At 41.1% G+C, this 20917-nt stretch overlaps 1 protein-coding gene across 1 annotated transcript in view; it reads left to right on the forward strand.

Annotated features, from left to right (window-relative positions):
* The window catches only part of abi2b (abl-interactor 2b), a 50725-nt gene that overhangs the window by 19832 nt on the left and 9976 nt on the right, over positions 1-20917 (forward strand). The gene's annotated exons all lie outside the window — the stretch shown is intronic.

Here is a 20917-nt window from a genome sequence, read left to right on the forward strand (position 1 = left end):
CCCGTTCCGGCTCCGAGGCTCGCCTCTTCCCTGGTTCCCGTTCCGGCTCCGAGGGTCGCCTCTTCCCTGGTTCCCGTCCCGGCTCCGAGGGTCGCCTCTTCCCTGGTTCCCGTCCCGGCTCCGAGGGTCGCCTCTTCTCTGGTTCTCGAGGTGTCTCGGACCCCGGCTTCTGCTCCCGTTCTCGAGGTGGCTCGGACCCCGGCTTCTTCTCCCGTTCTCGAGGTGGCTCGGACCCCGGTTCCTGCTCGTGTTCCCGAGGTGGATCCTGGACTGGCTCCTGCCCCCGTTCCCGAGGTGGTCCCTGGACCGGCTCCTGCTTCTGTTCCTGTGCTGGATCCTCATCCTGTTCCTGTGCTGGATCCTCATCCTGTTCCTGTGCTGGATCCTCATCCTGTTCCTGTGCTGGATCCTCATCCTGTTCCTGTGCTGGATCCTCATCCTGTTCCCAAGGCGGGTCGGAATCCTGCTCCTGTTGCCGAGGTGGGTCCGCCGGTCTCTGCCCTGTCGGCCCGGCCTCCCGGTCGGCCCCCAGAACTCTCTGCCCTGTCGGCCCGGCCTCCCGGCCGGCCCCCAGAACTCTCTGCCCTGTCGGCCCGGCCTCCCTGGTTCCCGCCTTCCGCGCCCCCTCCACCCTCCCTTTTGAGTTTTGGACTGTGATTTAGGATTTTTTTTTTTTTTTTTTGGGACGTCTGGAATCCGTCCCTTGAGGAGGGGGTACTGTCATGGTTCTGTTTCTGTGTTCACGTTTTGAGTTTTGTTCATGTTTCTTGTCTCCCTGTTTCCTGTTCTACTTTGTTGAGTTTTTGATTTCCTGTTTTACTCCTTGTGTTGATTAGATCATTGGTTTCTCCCTGTGCCTCTTGATTTCTGTCACCTGTGTCTCGTCACCTCTTGGTTCCTTGTGTGTGCATATATAGCCCTGCCTTCCCATTTGTTCCTGTCGCGTCATTCCCTATGGTTTGTTACCCTGTGTCCCCATGGTTTTTGGTCTTCTGTGTTTTTGCCACCCCGATGTGTTTCTAGTGTTTTTTGCCTGAGTCTCTTGTCTCCTTTATTTTGTCTTTTGAGAGTTTTGGATTTTAGTTTGCCGGAGATCCTGCTCTTTCTGCAGCGCTTTTTGTTTTCTTTTTATTTAATTAAAGACCTGTTTTGCCGACTCGCGCCTCCTCACTTTTTGTCCTGCGTTTAGGTCCTACCTCCCCCCTTGGACAAAACCTTAACAGTTACTGTCTTTTACAAATACAAAGCAAAAAAAGGTAAGAATTCACAAAACATCACATTTATTCTACATATTAAATATCCATTGTCATATTATTATAAATGTATTTATATTTACATCTCTAGGTGTGGTTTGTCTGTGTAGAAGTGATTCTTATACAAATTTCCCAACAAGATGGTGCAGAAAGGATACCAGTCATAGAGGGTTAATTTAACATCCACCTATTTAATTATTTCACTAAATACAATTAAAGGGGAATCATTTTGTAAACAGGAAGCTGATAACATTTAGTTATCCTGTGACACGTCAGCTGGTGGAACCGATCAAAACACTGAACGGAGCCGTGTTAGATCAATAACTTTAGCTTCATGGCTGCCACAATCATTAGATTGATAGATGGTTAATATTCCAGTTATTTATTGATTGATCAGTTCATAGTTTGTTCTAGAAATGTAAGAAAATAATGACAAATTTTACAAGATATGATTATTTTATTTTATGACAGCAGAATCATCATTGCCTGTTACTTCTGCTGAGTAAAATTTTATTTAATGATGGTAAAAAAACAAAAAAAGCAGCGGTGGTTCTGGTGATTATTTTTACATTTCAAGAACCATCCAATCAAGACTGAATATCTACTTTGTTCATTAAAGTTTGTGTCTTTATTCAAATGTCTTGTGTCACACGGAGCTGCAGCTTCTGAATCAGCTGTTGGTATTAATCATATCACTGAATGGAGCTTTATGGCTGCAACTAATGATTAGATTGTGAAGTGATTTATAGATTGATCAGTTCATAGTCTACCATATAAATTGCAAATGTGGATTTTACACCAAGTGACAGATGTTCTGGTCTTTTATTATTTAACAGTGAACAAGACGGATAAAGATGCCAAAAATGGAGCCGGAGAGTGAAATGATATTTAATATTATAGCTGATTTGCAACCAAATATTCTCTTTTTAGTCGTGTTTTCTTAAATATCACTAAGCAGAAACATCTCTTCTTAAAGTCAGAGTATTTCTGTGTCTTCCTTGGATTGGTTCTGTCTGGCACAGTGTTTCTATGAGGTGGTGTCCCACAGGGCTCTGTTCTGGGTCCATTGTTGTTCTTTTTATATGTGCTACAGATTATCCACCTTTACAATGAACCGGGAGCAAAGTCAGACTGTAAAGGTGCTCATACTGTACATTGTAAATATGTTTTGAGATGTGTGCTGGTCATCCCAATTCTTTTTTTTATTTATTTATTTTTTGACAGTGAACCAAGAAAATCGTCTTGATGACAACGATAAAGTTGGTGAGTGAAATGCTGCCCCAGGTCTCTGTTCAATTTTGATTCTCTTCATTAGCTCCCCAAGCTGTGAACTGTGTTATCAACAATGAACCTGATGAGTAAAATATTGTTTAATAATGTAAATATTGGACAGTGGAACAGATACATTGTGGTCCTGATGATTATTTAGACTCTTCTATCAGTGTTTTATCAACAGTAAACTTGAATCTACTCTGTGTGATCAATATGTCCTTTGACAGAGGTGGCGACTGAACCATTACTTGATGCAAACAAGCATGCAGCTGGTGAATGTGATCCTGATTATATTTTTTTTACTCTTTTATTTGTCTAAGAATCGTCCAATCAGGACTAAATTACCACTGAGGACAAAGAGGTTACTAGAGTGTGAACTGCAAGTAAGTAGAGTTCGATCATGTTCAGCCTCAGTTCTTCTTGAACATGTTAGAGCTGCATGTCACTTATTTAGTTATTTAACAAATGAGAGAGTTCACGTTACGTACAAGGACTCTGCAGGACGTTGAAGCTGGAAACAGATCTCACAAATCACTTGAGCAGGGACGTTAGGGCGGTGAAATATATTCCTCTGAACTTGTTGTGTGTCCACAGCAGGAACCAGAGTCTAGTTGAAGTCTCTGCAGTAGGGACATGGTTTAACGCCTGTGAAGGTTCTCAGTCATCCAGGTCATGGTTTATCCAAATAGCGTTTAAGAAAGGCAACTGGACATGTAGAGTTTTTTTTTTTTTTTTAGGTCTGCAGACTTGTACATTGGAGAAACCAAACAACCCATCCACAAACTCATGAACCACCACAGGAGAACAATCTCATCAGGAAACGATTCAGCTGCCCACCTACACCTGAAGGACAAGGGACACTCCTTTGAAGAAAGGAGGTCCAAATGTTAGCCAGAGAAGACAGATGGTTTGAAAGAGGTGTAAAGGAGAGGACTGAGATATAATCTGCCATCAATCTACCGTCTTAACTTCTGTCCTCAATAAGTTTCACCCCCATTCACACCTTAAGGGTTACATTATTTATTTGTAAAGTTTATTCCACCAGCACACTGTATATACAGAATGTCTTTATATTTCTGTTTTTTCTCTAGATATTTTTCAGAGTATTGTTATTTTTTGTATATATTTTTCAAATTTGTATTGTGTTTATTTTTGGTAACTCCCCTGTCGATGTCATCATTGTTTTTTTTTTGTATACATATTTTGCCAAATTCCGTGCTGCTGTGACAAGGAAATTTCCCATACATGGGATTAATAAACATGTCTTATGTCTTATGTCTTACTTGTAGTTTTAACTTTTTCACGTGACTTCACATTTCAGTTCAGTCCTGCCACTGTTCAGCTTTCATGTGATATTAAATGACGTTATCTCAGGGATCATCTTTAAAGTCAAGATGTCCTCAGAGTCCAGATGGTGCTTTGAATGGATCCAAATACATTTATCATCACTGTCACTAGTTTAAAGCTGAGAGCTGATTACTGCTGCTGACCAGAGATGATTTTAGAGAAGAGCTTCCTCCTGTACCTCAGGTGAAGCTACACTGCTATCAGTGTTTGTCTTATTTATCAGATAGGTTTCAATAATAGGCTAACTAGCTCGATACGTTTACAGCACAGGTGTCAAACTGATCCGTGAAAGGGCCGCTGTGGCTACAGGTTTTCATTCCAACCATGCAGCAGCACACCTGACTTGGCTCAATCAATCAACTGAACTGCCTTCACGCAGTCTTTCAGGTGTCCTCTTGCTTGACTGGAACAAAAACTTGCCAGCCACACCCACTGCATGGGTGCTGCATGGTTGGAATGAAAACCTGCAGCCACAGTGGCCCTTTCACGGATCAGTTTGACACCCCTGGTTTACAGGCAGGTATGTATCATTGCTGTGTATATTAGCTAAATGGCTAAATTAATGAGCAGCTAACTAACTTAAGTTGGCTAGCTATCCGAAAGTGGGCATGGACCAGCCTGGCACTGAAAACAGTGCTGGCAACCTAGCAAAATAATAATAATATATTAATATATACACATTTTTTATATTTTTATATTCGAGCTGTTTCATTTCAGAATCTCAGATAAGTCTCTTGGTGTTTTATTACTTTATTAATATTTGGTAAATATTAATAGGCTAATGGCTAACTAGCTTGATACCGTTTACAGGTATGTATCATGGCTGTGCTAAATTGCTAATGAGCAGCTAAGCTAAGTTTAGGAGCAAAGGTGAAGAGGGTGGAGTCAGATCGGAAACTGTGAAACGGGAAGAGGAGAGGTATCCTGGGGAGATTAATTAGTTAATATAAGAAACGTTTCTAAACTTCATCTGTTTCAAGCGCATGCATAATAAATAAACCGATTAATTTATATTTTTGAGGAAATTTAGCCTTTTTACGGCAGAAACCGCAAACGTTTTTGAGGAAGTGCAAACAATGTAACTGCGCAATTTATTGCCTTTCAGTTTGACAGGTGCACCACCCAACAGCGCAGTTGCTCCCGGTTGTCGTTTAAATACTGCTTAATTTAATTTAATCACAGCTTTTGTTTCCTGGAATAGTTTCTAACATTATTAGCAGTAGTGTGTTTTCTGTCAGATTTAAATGAATTTAGAGGACGATGAAGTCTTTAACCACCGTGTTGATCACACTTCTAACTCTGGAAACTGTCCAGGCCAGCTTTGGTAAGTTTAAGTTTTGTTGAGATTTACACAGCAAATAAATCTATATTAATGTTTAGCTGTCCTCCTCATCAAATATCTGATATAGTAAATATTATAAAATGATATAGGCCTAAATAACTTGTTTTTAATTTGCAGATAATCCAGACAAATACAAGAAAGTAGGAGACACAGTTGTCCTTAGTCCAGGCTCTGTGGCTGCTAACATCACCAGCATAATATGGAAACATGGATCAACCATTGCTGTGAAGTGGGACGGAGGCGAATCTGTCTCCTACGGGGACTTCAAAGGTACAGTCACTCATTATTTAACAGTTAATGGATGTATGTAGTGATTGTTTTGAATGTTGGTCAAGTCTTTATTCTCTTCAAGAAAGTATAATCCTTTAAAATATCCTTAATTCTTCTAAATCAACCTAATTAAACCCTCAAAAACACAATCAGTCACAATCCAGGTTTAAAGTTGGCGAAAACCCTTTCATTCATTCATTCATCTTCTGTAACCGCTTATTCCAGTTAAGGGTTGCGGGGTTTGCTGGAGCCTATCCCATCATGATGGCGAGAGTCTCCAGTCTATCTCAGGGCTAACACAGAGAGACAGACAACCACTCACACTCACACCTACGGCCAATTTAGGCTGCGTTCAGACTGCCAGCCAAAATCCGATTTTTAGCCCATTCAGATTTGAATCGGATCTCGATTTTGAAGTCTGAACAGTGACAGATCACATGAAATCCGATTTTTGCCAAACGGTTGCAAACCACATCCAGAGGTAGTTTCATATCGCATTCGTATCGGATATGGACAGATGCGTCTCAGTCTGAACAGCTCCCAACACTCAGATGGGTTTTGACTGTCCGTGACGTCACTTACGCCAGTGTTTTTCAACCACTGTGCCGCGGCACACTAGTGTGCCGTGAGAGATCGTCATTAGAACCATATTATTATTATTAGATATTAGTAGAACCATCTCGGCGGGTCAGGGTTTCGGCGGCACGGTGTGGGAGGATCCCCTCAGCGGGACCTCTCCCCGGCGTCGGCCGGCCCCTGCCGGGCGCATTTCCTCCGTGGCGGTGCGCCGCGACCGGCTCTGGGTCGGCCTGGAAGTGCTCGGGGCGAAGGTGGCTCGTCAGCTCCGGCCGCGAGCTTTACAGCGACCCCCCGCATCTCACCTCACCGCTTCCCTGGGGTCGTGGAATCAGTGCTCACTGCGCCCTCTCTCCGTGCGGGGAGGGACGGGGCCCCTTCGCTCCCGGCGCGACTGCCGACCGGCGGCGGACTCACTGTCCTCAGTGCGCTCCGACCGCGTCGCGCCGCTCATTTGTTGTTAATGTTCTGTATGCATACCATGTTATGGTAACTGTACGAATTCAATGAATGAACCTAGTATTTTATAGGTTGAAATAGACACAAAATCTTGTTTTTATTAATTCTACTCGTAGTTCGTTTTGCTCAAATAGAAATTGAGGCCTGCCTCTAATTCTGGCCTCTTTCCAATAAAGGCCTGGACCACGATGTGCTTGAGTCAAATAAAGGCCCGGGCCTGTATTAGAGGAAATACGGTATAAGACTTTTTTCTTTGTGTTTATTTGATTCCTATTCACTTTGACAAGAATGACTTTATATTGTTACTTCAGGCTACAGAGCTTCATTTTTTAACATTTTCGGTTGGTGGTGTGCCTTGTGATTTTTTCAATGAAAAAAATGTACCTTGGCTCAAAAAAGGTTGAAAAACACTGACTTACGCGAATGACGCTTCCGCTCGTTGCTACAGCAACCTATCAGATCGGTGAAGAATGTGGCCCAGTCTGAACAGAACCATATCCGATTTGGACACTTGCTAAAGGCAGTGTGAACAGTCAGCCCTAAAAATCGGATATGAGAAGGAATCAGATTTGAATCAGATTCGTCTGCAGTCTGAACGCAGCCTAAGAATCACCAGTGAACCTAACCACAGGGTTCCCGTGGGTCCTTAAAAAGTCTTAAAATGTCTTAAATTAAAATCCGGATAATTAAGGTCTTAAATTGTCTTAAAGTTACCATAAATTTGCTTTAGGTATTAAATTTCCAGAAGGTTCGTGTAATGCCGATGGGAAAGCACAGTGGCAAACTGTAAAACATCTAATAGCTGTATTTGTTTGATTAACTTAAAAAATACTGTGTAGTAAACAGTGTTGTGGGTAACGCGTTACAAACGGGGCCTAATTACTTTTTTCGTGTAACTTGTAACGTAACGCGTTAGTTTTGTGTGTTAAGTAATCAGTAACTTCGTTATTTTTTTTGAAAAGTAATCCGTTACTTTAAGAATTTCTCCGGATAAGGAAAGAAAATTCCGACTGCAGCTGCTTTTTGTCAGACAGTACTGTGCCACCTGGGGATGTGTCAGCGGAGGCGCAGCGCTGTGATGATGCGTCTGTCCCCTGCTAACCTACGTTACCTGTGTGTGTGTGTATGTGTATGTGTGAGTGTTTTCGAACCGCCGGCAAGATGGCAGAGAGGACAGCTTTTAAATCGTGGAAGTATGCACATTATTTTCAATTCGCCTGCGAAAAGGACAAGAACAACATCACGGTAAAATGCACACTCTGCGTTGGTGAAAAGCCTCTGTCGACGGCAAAGAATTCCACTTCCAATTTAAAAAAAAACATCTTGTATCCAAGAAGCACCACTCCAGCACCCTGGTATTGTTATCCTGCAGAGTTCATTTGGTTGGATGAATGACGTTATTCATTGTCAAGACTTCTTTACGGTATGTCAGACAGACGCTGACGTCGGGCTGCGTGTTGCCATTCCGCGGTGGAGGTGAGCGGTTAAACATGCAAATGGATAGAAGAGGATTTATTTAGGAGGTGGTTGGCTCCTGCTGAAAATAATAACGAGGCAATGTGTGCAAATTGTACAAAAAGACTTTTTCATTAGGGACCATGGGGCTCAAAGCCTTCGACTCGCATATGAAAGGAGGAAAGCACCAGCGGTACACAGCAACAGTTAGCCATAGCAGGGCCAGGCTAATCCCTGCTCGCCATATATCGCCAAATATGGCATGGCTTCATTCATCAACCTGACAGGTAACAACACATTAGGTCAGAGTTTAAGGAGTGTAACTGTTGGCAGCTGTAGTTGATTTTGTCTTTATATGATGATTTGTGATTTTATGGGATGTTTTTGGGACGGTTCGCCACATCTAGTGTCGACTTGCTCTTGTTGCCATAGCAACAGTAGACGTTCACGTAATGACGAATGAGCTGTAAATAGAGATGCAGAATCAATCTATGTTGTAAATACAGATTAGATGTTGTATTTTATCACAGAATACATGATTTTACCAGTTAGTAAACCTATAGAAAAAGATTAGTCTGATTTGCAAAGTTTACCATTAAATTTATAGGACACAGACACACACAGAATGATTTTGTAGCTAATGTGTGTGTGTGTGCAAGCAAGAAATCATTAAAATAACAAATAATATTAATAGAGAGCCGAAGTCCCGCCCCCCTACTTCCGGGTCATGGGACCTATCTTTCGAAAAAATATGAACGGCAGTCTATGGAGAGATCATAATTATTTTTTGGTCCCGTTCGAATTGTGGCATGAATTTCACATATGATGTGTGTGAATTTAAAAGATAATTTTTCAAGTCAAGAGATAAATTATTTGACGTAAATAAGCTGAACAACATTAGGTTTTGTATGAGATCGCTTAGTGAACTACATCTCTCGTCTCGAACAATGTACGTCACTAGAGAACTATGGCTGTCTCCTTGTTGAGCTTTACCGTCTTCTTCCAGGACGAAGGCAGAAGCATCAAACGAGGTGACAATCATTATAAATCGGGTCATGTCGAGAGCTGTAGTTACACGAAGGGAGTTTTGGTCGGTTCTGTACGCGCCAGCATGCGGGACTTGTAGTTCGTTTAATTACGTATTTTCCGTAGCGTTTCACTGAACTATCTTGCGACAAACTGTGACATTCTTGACATGTAAAATCATTTTTTTATTCTGAAAAACAACATATGTATAATCCAAGGCACAAGTCGATCGGGACCAGAAAATAATTTATCTTTCGCCATAGACTGCCCTTCATATTTTTTCGAAAGATAGGTCCCATAACCCGGAAGTAGAGGGGGCGGGACTTCGGCTCTCTATAGAATAATTGAGATTATCACAATTAAGTTGTCAGGGGTTTGGATGGATGTTTTTAATCTTGAGGAGAATTTGGGATGTTACAAAACATGTCGTGATAACATTAGTGTTGTTTTTAGGTTTGTACATGATTTTTCAACCTTTTGGCTCGGGACAGGCTGTTTTGAGGACTTTCATTATTAAGTTTATTTACAACAGAGACTGCTATTGTGTTATTATTCTGTCTCCTTATATGAAAAAAAGGTCCCTAATGAAAAAGTCTTTTAGTAGGATTAAAATAAATGGAGAATTTTCTACCTCAGAAATTGTCATGACATTTTTGGGTCTTAAATTATATTTGTTGAGGTCTTAAAAAGCATTAAATTTGACTATTAAAATGGTGCAAGAACCCTGAACCAGCATTTGGATGGTGGGAGGAAGCTAGAGTACCCGGAGATAGGGCTGTGCAATTAATCTAATTTTGATCACGATTTCGATTCTTGGTTCAAACGATCTCCAAATTAATAAAATCGAGTTGGAACGATTCTTTTGCCATTTTCCGTTGTCTGTGAGGTTTTGCATGCGCAATTCAGTCGCTCCCCCAGAGCATTCAACGCGGCCCCACGAGCTCTGTGTGTGTGGTGACCTGCAACACTCATCTTATTCAGAAAACAGCGCGAGCGAGATGGCAGAGGGAGGACGGTCCCGTTTGGTCGATAAAAAGGGTAAAACAAGTTCTCTTGTATGGCAACACTTCAGATTCGGAGAATCCGACGAAGCACAGGCCCACATAATGTGCAAAATGTGCTACAGTGTGATATCTGCGCCCAGTAGCGGTTTTAGGCACGGGCGAACCGGGCAGTCGCCCGGGGCGGCATTTTTTCATAACACAAGGGGGGCGGTGTAACACTTAAAAATCCTGAATATGGAATTTCACTGCTGATGAAAATACTTGGGAACTATGGGAGACTCTCAGGTTATAAATTAAACGAGCAGAAAACTCAAGTTTTAGCCTTTAATTTTGCCCCTTCTCCAAAGCTGATGGAGGAACACCCGTTTCACTGGCATCAGCAGCACATTAAATATCTGGGAGTCCTTCTTACGAAGGACTTGTCACAGTTGTTTGAAGTCAATTATAAACAAGTTAACAGGGCAGTGTATGATGACTTGAATAGGTGGGCCTTGCTCCCCCTCGACTTCGGTGGCAAAATAAGGACAATTAAAATGAACATCCTTCCAAGACTATTATATCTATTCACAGCACTTCCAGTGGAGGTGCCTCCTAAACAGTTTAGGGAATGGGACAGACATCTGTCAAGGTTTATCTGAAATAATAAAAAACCCAGAGTGAGATACTCAACATTACAGCTGCCGGGGAATGCGGGGGGCATGGCTCTACCATGTCTTCGAGATTACTGTCTGTCTGCTCAGTTGAGGCCTCTTGTATGCTGGTGCGACCCAGCATATGAGGCCAGATGGAAGGACATCGAGTTGTCTTTAATGGACATACCTATACAGTCGGTACTGGGTTGTGCCAGCAGAGCTAATCAGGCTCTCCAGCTCCAAAATCAGTTTGTTGTTTTCTCTCTGGGGGCATGGTTGGAGGTGGTGAAGAGATATCAGCTACATGGAGAGATAAGATTGTTGAGCTGGCCTGCATATGACCCACAGTTCCTTCCAGCGTCACAGGACCACAGGTACCGACAATGGGCCAAGCGAGGTATTAGTGCCTTCTGTCGAATATTAACAAATGGAAGACTGAATAGTTTTGAGGACTTATGCCAGGTATATGAGCTAGGCAAAGAAGACTTCTATCGGTACCTACAGATTCGACACTTTTTTTTAAAGGAAATAAGGCCCCCTACTGAGACCTCGAGAATAATACAGATATTTATTGATGCTTATAAATCAAAAAACATGAAAGGTATCATTGGCAAATTATACAAGGGTCTTTCCTTAATGAATAAAAATTCGAGCAACTATATAAGAGAGCGCTGGGAAAAGGAAACCAATACGGTAATCTCAGAGGATGTGTGGCTCCAAATATGGGAGACCCAGTCTTCCTCTACTAACTCCTTGCTTTGGAGGGATTTTAGTTGGAAAAATCTTACTCGTTTTTTTATTAACCCTAACCAAAAATCTAAACTGAGTGGGTCTCAGTGCTCCTGCTGGAGGGGGTGTGGGTCGGTTCGGGCAGATCATGCTCACATTTTTTGGTCATGCCCTTATATTGTGCCTTTTTGGAAAGAAGTGGGCCGATTGGTTTCAGAGGTCCTGGATCTGAGACTTGACTTTTCTTTTACCTCAATGTACCTTGGACATATCCCCAGGGATCTCAGTAAGAGTGACTCCTACCTTCTAAAGATCTTTTTGGTTGCCAGTAAAAAGGCAATTACAAAATGCTGGCTCCAGAGGAACCCCCCGACCGTCATCCTTCTTATCAACATAATCAACTCTATATGCATTATGGAGAAAATGACCTTCACTATTCGCTTACAAAAGGAGAAGGGAGACAAATATTGGAAAAAATGGGGCTGTTTTAACCATGTGGATTTATAATGTATATGTATACTGTGATTCTTTTATTTTTATGTTTGTAACTAGACCTTCCAGTGACCTGCACTTATACCTGACTTTGCTCTGCATATGTATAAATGCCAGACCTCATCCTTCTGTTATGTTTATATAAAAGCAAAAAAAAATAAAAGTATTAAAAAAACACAAGGGGGGCGGCACGAGCACTTGGAAAAAAAATAAATAAACGAATACATCTGCGCCGCTACATGGTTTTCTAGTATCTGTCATATCTGTGTGGGGAACTGGCAAATTGTCGCCCCCTCAGCTGCAGACGCCCCTGCTTTCTGAGAAGGTGCCGTGCACAGAAGGTGTGTGTGAGAAAGAGAAAGGGAAAGGGGAGGGGGCGCGGGGGACAGTCCTCTGGGTCTCTCCCAAATTGAACGGCGGGTTTACAGTGAGTTTTTTTGCCGAAATGCCGAATAAATGCATTTTATTTTCAAACTCAAAAAAGAATCGTTTGAAGAATCGTGATTTCAATCTTGACCAAAAAAATCGTGATTCTAATTTTTTCCAATTATATCTAACAATTATACTTTTAGGTCGCTGCACACTGAAAACCACAACTGGAGAGCTGACCATCTCAAACCTGACTCCAAAGGACAGTGGCAGCTACACAGTAGAGATCAAAATACCTGAAATCATGGTTATCTGTAAGTACATTGTGACTAAAGTTTGTCTTGAATATTAATTTATTTATTTATCTGAACTCTAATGAAATGTTTGTTTGTTTCCATCAGCTGAAGTTCCTACACCCACTGTGTCAGAAAGCTGTGATGCTGAAAAGACCCAATGTGTTCTCACCTGTGAAGGCATCACTACAGACGCTGAACCAGTCACCTATACCTGGTGGTCAGGTGACGTGATGAAGAGTCAAACCAAGGAGCTCAGCATAACAAAGGTGAATGTTTGTGTGTGAATCAGTAACAGACAGATGAAGTAATTCACACATTCATGCATCGCTCTGTGATGTTCAGGATTTTGTTTTATGAGCTTCAATCTAATGTAGTTTTTACTGGATTTCTAGGAGGAGAAGTCGTCTTTCTTCAGGTGTACGATGAAAAACCCATTCAGTACTAAAAGAAGCAACCAAGTGGTCAACCCGGTCCTCATCTTCAACACAGGTGAGTTGTCACAGCATCAAATATCTAATATAGTAAATATTGTAAAATGATCTAAATAACTTGTTTTTAATTTGCAGATAATCCAGGCAAATACGAGAAAGTAGGAGACACAGTTGTCTTTAGTCCAGGCTCTGTGGATGCTACTATCACTAGTATAGTATGGAAACATGGATCAACCGTTGCTGTGAAGTGGGACGGAGGCGAGTCTGTCTTCTACGGGGACTTCAAAGGTACAGTCAGTCATTATTTAACAGTTAATGGTTGTATGCAGTGATTATCCACAGAGTATTGAATGTTGGTCAAGTCTTTATTCTCTTTAAGAAAGTATAATCCTTTAAAATATCCTTAATTCTTCTAAATCAACCTAATTAAACCCTCAAAACATGTTCAGTCACAATTCATGTCACAATTCATTCAATACGCGAAAACCCTTTCATTCATTCATTCATCTTCTGTAACCGCTTATTCCAGTTAAGGGTTGCGGGGTTTGCTGGAGCCTATCCCATCATGATGGCGAGAGTCTCCAGTCTATCTCAGGGCTAACACAGAGAGACAGACAACCACTCACACTCACACCTACGGCCAATTTAGAATCACCAGTGAACCTAACCACAGGGTTCCCGCGGGTCCTTAAAAAGTCTTAAAATGTCTTAAATTAAAATCCGGATAATTAAGGTCTTAAATTGTCTTAAAGTTACCGTAAATTTGCTTTAGGTATTAAATTTCCAGAAGGTTCGTGTAATGCCGATGGGAAAGCACAGTGGCAAACTGTAAAACATCTAATAGCTGTATTTGTTTGATTAACTTAAAAAATACTGTGTAGTAAATGAGCGACTCAGCGATTAATAGCCGTTTTACGGTACGTCAGACAGACGCTGACGTCGGGCTGCGTGTCGCCATTATGCGGTTGTTGAGGTGAGTGGTTAAACATGCGAAGATGGGGAAGTGGAAATTTAACGACAAATGGATGGAAGAGGATTTATTTAGGAGGTGGTTGGCTCCTGCTGAAAACAAGAACGAGGCAATGTGTGCAAATTGTACAAAAAGACTTTTTCATTAGGGACCATGGGGCTCAAAGCCTTCGACTCGCATATGAAAGGAGGAAAGCAGCAGCGGTACACAGCAACAGTTAGCCATAGCAGGGCCAGGCTAATCCCTGCTCGCCATATATCGCCAAATATGGCATGGCTTCATTCATCAAGAAGGAGCTATCGGGCAGCGTTAGTGAGAAGACATACGAAAGCATGAAAAAAACGACAAAGAGCAAACAAATAGACATTATCTCGTCATCTCCTGCTACTATGGGTCAGAGTTCATGGGTCAGTCCAGAGCTGAGGACATGTTGTTCTAGGTGACAGTCTATGGTCACTATGACAACCTGACAGGTAACAACACATTAGCTCAGAGTTTAAGGAGTGTAACTGCTGGTAGTTGTACTTGATTTTGTCTTAATATGACGATTTGTGATTTTATGGGATGTTTTTGGGACGGTTGGCCACATCTAGTGTCGGCTTTCTCTTGTTGCCATAACAACAGTAGACGTTCACGTAATGACTAATGAGCTGTAAATAGAGATGCAGAATCAATCTATGTTGTAAATACAGATTAGATGTTGTATTTTATCACAGAATACATGATTTTACCAGTTAGTAAACCTATAGAAAAAGATTAGTCTGATTTGCAAAGTTTACCATTAAATTTATAGGACACAGACACACACAGAATTAGTAGTGTAAAACCCGGATCTTTTGAGGGATTCGGATCGGTCTGAGTCACTCTCTTGTATGAGCCAGGTTTTGCGAGTCACTTGAGTCACTTGACCCAAAATGGCCCGATTGAGAAAGAAAGTGTTTCCAGTACATTCACTCGAGACATAATAAAGCAGAGTAAACACCTAATACAGAATTATTACAGTTAACTGTTATTGCTATTTATCAGTTGTGATACATAGCCACTGAAAATCATATCAAGTAGCCTATCTTACATAAGCCTAAACCTAAAGCTCAAAATTAAACTGTGTAAAAAAAAAAAAATAAATAAAAATGAGGACAGGGTCACTACTACGAAATAATATTTTATTTTCTCATGGTCTAAATGTACGTGGAGTGGATGCAGAGTAGGCTATTTATTCACTCACAACGTTAAGTTTCGTTTCTCTGCCGACCGAGTGAATGGCTGTTGACTCCCTGCTCTGTGTTAAGCAGGGACTCATGAGTGGCGGATCCGCTACAGATTCGCTACTTATGAATCCCTGCTGGCTGAGTGCAGGTGGCGCTGCTAGTGGTCAGGTCGAGTAGTACATTTTGCAGAGATGGGACCAAGTCACACATGTGCAAGTCTCAAGTAAGTCTCAAGTCTTAACCTTCAAGTCTCAAGTAAGTCCCAAGCATTTTTTTTCTTGGGCAAGTCAAGTCAAGTCAAGTCACAGGCTATGTCAAGTCAAGTCAAGTCAAGTCCTGTAGTAGGTCAAGTCAAGTCCAAGTCAAGTCACCTTATTATTGTAATTTTACCTGCAGAATCTGATCTTAAAGTGATATAAGTAACTGTCAGTAAATGACAAATGACTGATGATAGTGTCCTGATCCAGTCATGACCAGGGGCGGATCTAGAAAAATATTTATGGGGTGGCGAGAGGGGGGCAGGAATTTTTGAGGGGTGGCAACATATGGCAGACGTATATATATACTGAATTTAAATGGAAAATAACTAATGACACTCGGATTCGTGTATTATTAGTTCTTTCCATTTTCAAATGGCAATCAAAAATATGAAAAAGTGACTGGTTATTTTGTTATTTGTTTTTTAATCTAACGCAAAACGAAAAAATGGCTGGTTTTTCATATTTCAATTTTAGGCTCAGATCAAAATAAAAGTTCCAAAAATGGAAAAACGGGAAACAGGACTGAATTTGATTTTAATATTTAATTGGTCGGGTTTACGTGACCCGGAACTTTTGTAATGAGCGTAAACAAACATACATTATAACGTATAGCTTGCTAGCCACCATGATAGCAAATAACAGCAAATTTGCACGTTTACAAGTTCATGTGACAGAAGAAGTATCGTATCCAAAAGGAGGCCAAACTCCATAACGCTAACAAACGTTACGTGACGAAAAAAATCTCCCCGCTTCGCCAGCGCCGTATGGCCGTACCGTCTCGGTGCAGCAACACATTCCAAACCGGACTTCCAGGTCTCATTTGTAGTTTAATTTCGGCGTACTGCTAGTAGTTATATTTAATAAAGAACACACGGAACTAACTGTGAATGCCACCGACGCACTGGACGAAATGCGAATGAAGCGGTAAACGGACCAGAGGAGGTCCAGTGACATCGAGTGATACGCAACGTGAGAGAAACGTTTCTCTCTTTGGGTGAAACCATTTCATAATTCCGGAGGGGGGCAGCTCAGCCTGCGCTCCAGCTCGGTTGTCACCTTTATTTTTTTAAATAATTTATATATTTTATATTCAAATAGAAAACATGATGTGAATAACGCAAGTCTTTCAAGTCATCGTGTCTCAAGTCAAGTCAAGTCCCGAGTCTTTAACTTCCAAGTCCGAGTCAAGTCTCAAGTATTTTAGTTTTTGTCAAGTCAAGTCACAAGTCATAAAAATAGCGACTCGAGTCGACTCGAGTCCAAGTCACCAAGTCACAAGTCCCCATGTCTGACATTTTGTGATCTCACTCGGCAGGGAAGCAAAATGTACGTATGTTTGAATGGTGCCGTTTATTGATTATATATTAATCAAATGTGGTAGAACTCAACTGAGCCGATTCAGTAGACGTCTAGATTCATGATTCTTAGTGTTCTTTGGTGGCTGGTTCAATGAGCCGGAACCCGAATCTTTTTCCACTGCTAGACAGAATGATTTTGTATCTAGTGTGTGTGTGTGTGTGTGTGTGTGTGTGGGTGTGTGTGTGTGTGCAAGCAAGAAATCATTAAACTAACAAATAATATCAATAGAATAATTGAGATTATCACAATTAAGTTGTCAGGGGTTTGGATGGATGTTTTTGATCTTGAGGAGAATTTGGGATGTTACAAAACATGTCATGTGATAACATTAGTGTTGTTTTTAGGTTTGTACATGATTTTTCAACCTTTTGGCTCAGGACAAGCTGTTTTGAGGACTTTCATTATTAAGTTTATTTACAATAGAGACTGCTATTGTGTTATTATTCTGTCTCCTTATATGGAAAAAAAGGTCCCTAACGAAAAAGTCTTTTAGTAGGATTAAAATAAATGGAGAATTTTCTACCCCAGAAACTGTCATGACATTTTTGGGCCTTAAATTATATTTGTTGAGGTCTTAAAAAGCATTAAATTTGACTATTAAAATGGTGCAAGAACCCTGAACCAGCATGTCTTTGGATGGTGGGATGAAGCTGGAGTACCTGGAGAGAACCCACACAGACACAGGGAGAACATGCAAACTCCAGTCAGCCCATGGATTAGAACCCAGGACCTTCTTGCTGTGGGGCATCAGTAACCACCTCGCCATTGTGCTGCCCGAAAACCCTTTTAAAAGAGAATTATTAATTATCGTTCAAATGAAACTTAAACTTTTTGCTCCACTTAGAAAACCAGTTTGAGATCAAGCTCTAACTTCCTCCTCTGAGATGTTCCTTTAAAATATCCACATACTCTTCCTTCTTCATGATGACATCTGTTTTCTGAAATGCATCAGCCATCACAACATGATGCTTCCCCCTTTTTCATCCTTTGAAAATCAAGTAAAATAACTATTAAACTATAATTATATCTAACAATTATACTTTCAGATCGCTGTAAACTGAAAACCACAACTGGAGAGTTGACCATCTCAAACCTGACTCCAAAGGACAGCGGCAGCTACACAGTAGAGATCAACGGTGACGCCATCAAAACAACTAAAATCAATGTTATCTGTAAGTACATTGTGACTGAAGTTTGTCTTCAATATTCATTATTTATTCATCTGATCTCTGATTAAATGTTTGTTTGTTTCCATCAGCTGAAGTTCCTACACCCACTGTGTCAGAAAGCTGTGATGCTGAAAAGACCCAATGTGTTCTCACCTGTGAAGGCATCACTACAGACTCTGGACCAGTCACCTATACCTGGTGGTCAGGTAACATGATGAAGAGTAAAACCAAGGAGCTCAGCATAACAAAGGTGAATGTTTGTGTGTGAGTCAGTAACAGACAGATGAAGTAATTCACACATTCATGCATCGCTCTGTGATGTTCAGGATTTTGTTTTATGAGCTTCAATCTAATGTAGTTTTTACTGGATTTCTAGGAGGAGAAGTCGTCTTTCTTCAGGTGTATGATGAAAAACCCAGTCAGTACTAAAAGGAGCAACCAAGTCGTCAACCCGGTCCTCATCTTCAACACAGGTGAGTTGTCACAGCATCAAATATCTGATATAGTAAATATTATAAAATGATCTAAATAACTTGTTTTTGATTTGCAGATAATCCAGGCAAATACAAGAAAGTAGGAGACACAGTTGTCTTTAGTCCAGGCTCTGTGGCTGCTACTATCACTAGTATAGTATGGAAACATGGATCAACCATCGCTGTGAAGTGGGACGGAGGCGAGTCTGTCTCCTACGGGGACTTCAAAGGTACAGTCACTCATTATTTAACAGTTAATGGTTGTATGCAGTGATTATCCACAGAGTTTTGAATGTTGGTCAAGTCCTTGTTCTCTTTAAGAAAGTATAATCCTTTAAAATATCCTTAATTCTTCTAAATCAACCTAATTAAACCCTCAAAACATGTTCAGTCACAATTCATGTCACAATTCATTCAATACGCGAAAACCCTTTCATTCATTCATTCATCTTCTGTAACCGCTTATTCCAGTTAAGGGTTGCGGGGTTTGCTGGAGCCTATCCCATCATGATGGCGAGAGTCTCCAGTCTATCTCAGGGCTAACACAGAGAGACAGACAACCACTCACACTCACACCTACAGCCAATTTAGAATCACCAGTGAACCTAACCACAGGGTTCCCGCGCGTCCTTAAAAAGTCTTAAAATGTCTTAAATTAAAATCCGGATAATTAAGGTCTTAAATTGTCTTAAAGTTACCGTAAATTTGCTTTAGGTATTAAATTTCCAGAAGGTTCGTGTAATGCCGATGGGAAAGCACAGTGGCAAACTGTAAAACATCTAATAGCTGTATTTGTTTGATTAACTTAAAAAATACTGTGTAGTAAATGAGCGACTCAGCGATTAATAGCCGTTTTACGGTACGTCAGACAGACGCTGACGTCGGGCTGCGTGTCGCCATTATGCGGTTGTTGAGGTGAGTGGTTAAACATGCGAAGATGGGGAAGTGGAAATTTAACGACAAATGGATAGAAGAGGATTTATTTAGGAGGTGGTTGGCTCCTGCTGAAAACAAGAACGAGGCAATGTGTGCAAATTGTACAAAAAGACTTTTTCATTAGGGACCATGGGGCTCAAAGCCTTCGACTCGCATATGAAAGGAGGAAAGCAGCAGCGGTACACAGCAACAGTTAGCCATAGCAGGGCCAGGCTAATCCCTGCTCGCCATATATCGCCAAATATGGCATGGCTTCATTCATCAAGAAGGAGCTATCGGGCAGCGTTAGTGAGAAGACATACGAAAGCATGAAAAAAACGACAAAGAGCAAACAAATAGACATTATCTCGTCATCTCCTGCTACTATGGGTCAGAGTTCATGGGTCAGTCCAGAGCTGAGGACATGTTGTTCTAGGTGACAGTCTATGGTCACTATGACAACCTGACAGGTAACAACACATTAGCTCAGAGTTTAAGGAGTGTAACTGCTGGTAGTTGTACTTGATTTTGTCTTAATATGACGATTTGTGATTTTATGGGATGTTTTTGGGACGGTTGGCCACATCTAGTGTCGGCTTTCTCTTGTTGCCATAACAACAGTAGACGTTCACGTAATGACTAATGAGCTGTAAATAGAGATGCAGAATCAATCTATGTTGTAAATACAGATTAGATGTTGTATTTTATCACAGAATACATGATTTTACCAGTTAGTAAACCTATAGAAAAAGATTAGTCTGATTTGCAAAGTTTACCATTAAATTTATAGGACACAGACACACACAGAATTAGTAGTGTAAAACCCGGATCTTTTGAGGGATTCGGATCGGTCTGAGTCACTCTCTTGTATGAGCCAGGTTTTGCGAGTCACTTGAGTCACTTGACCCAAAATGGCCCGATTGAGAAAGAAAGTGTTTCCAGTACATTCACTCGAGACATAATAAAGCAGAGTAAACACCTAATACAGAATTATTACAGTTAACTGTTATTGCTATTTATCAGTTGTGATACATAGCCACTGAAAATCATATCAAGTAGCCTATCTTACATAAGCCTAAACCTAAAGCTCAAAATTAAACTGTGTAAAAAAAAAAAAAAAAAAAAAATGAGGACAGGGTCACTACTACGAAATAATATTTTATTTTCTCATGGTCTAAATGTACGTGGAGTGGATGCAGAGTAGGCTATTTATTCACTCACAACGTTAAGTTTCGTTTCTCTGCCGACCGAGTGAATGGCTGTTGACTCCCTGCTCTGTGTTAAGCAGGGACTCATGAGTGGCGGATCCGCTACAGATTCGCTACTTATGAATCCCTGCTGGCTGAGTGCAGGTGGCGCTGCTAGTGGTCAGGTCGAGTAGTACATTTTGTGATCTCACTCGGCAGGGAAGCAAAATGTACGTATGTTTGAATGGTGCCGTTTATTGATTATATATTAATCAAATGTGGTAGAACTCAACTGAGCCGATTCAGTAGACGTCTAGATTCATGATTCTTAGTGTTCTTTGGTGGCTGGTTCAATGAGCCGGATCCCGAATCTTTTTCCACTGCTAGACAGAATGATTTTGTATCTAGTGTGTGTGTGTGTGT

The sequence above is a fragment of the Chelon labrosus genome (genome assembly GCF_963514085.1).
Source record: "Chelon labrosus genome assembly, chromosome: 24".
Classification (NCBI taxonomy): domain Eukaryota; kingdom Metazoa; phylum Chordata; class Actinopteri; order Mugiliformes; family Mugilidae; genus Chelon; species Chelon labrosus.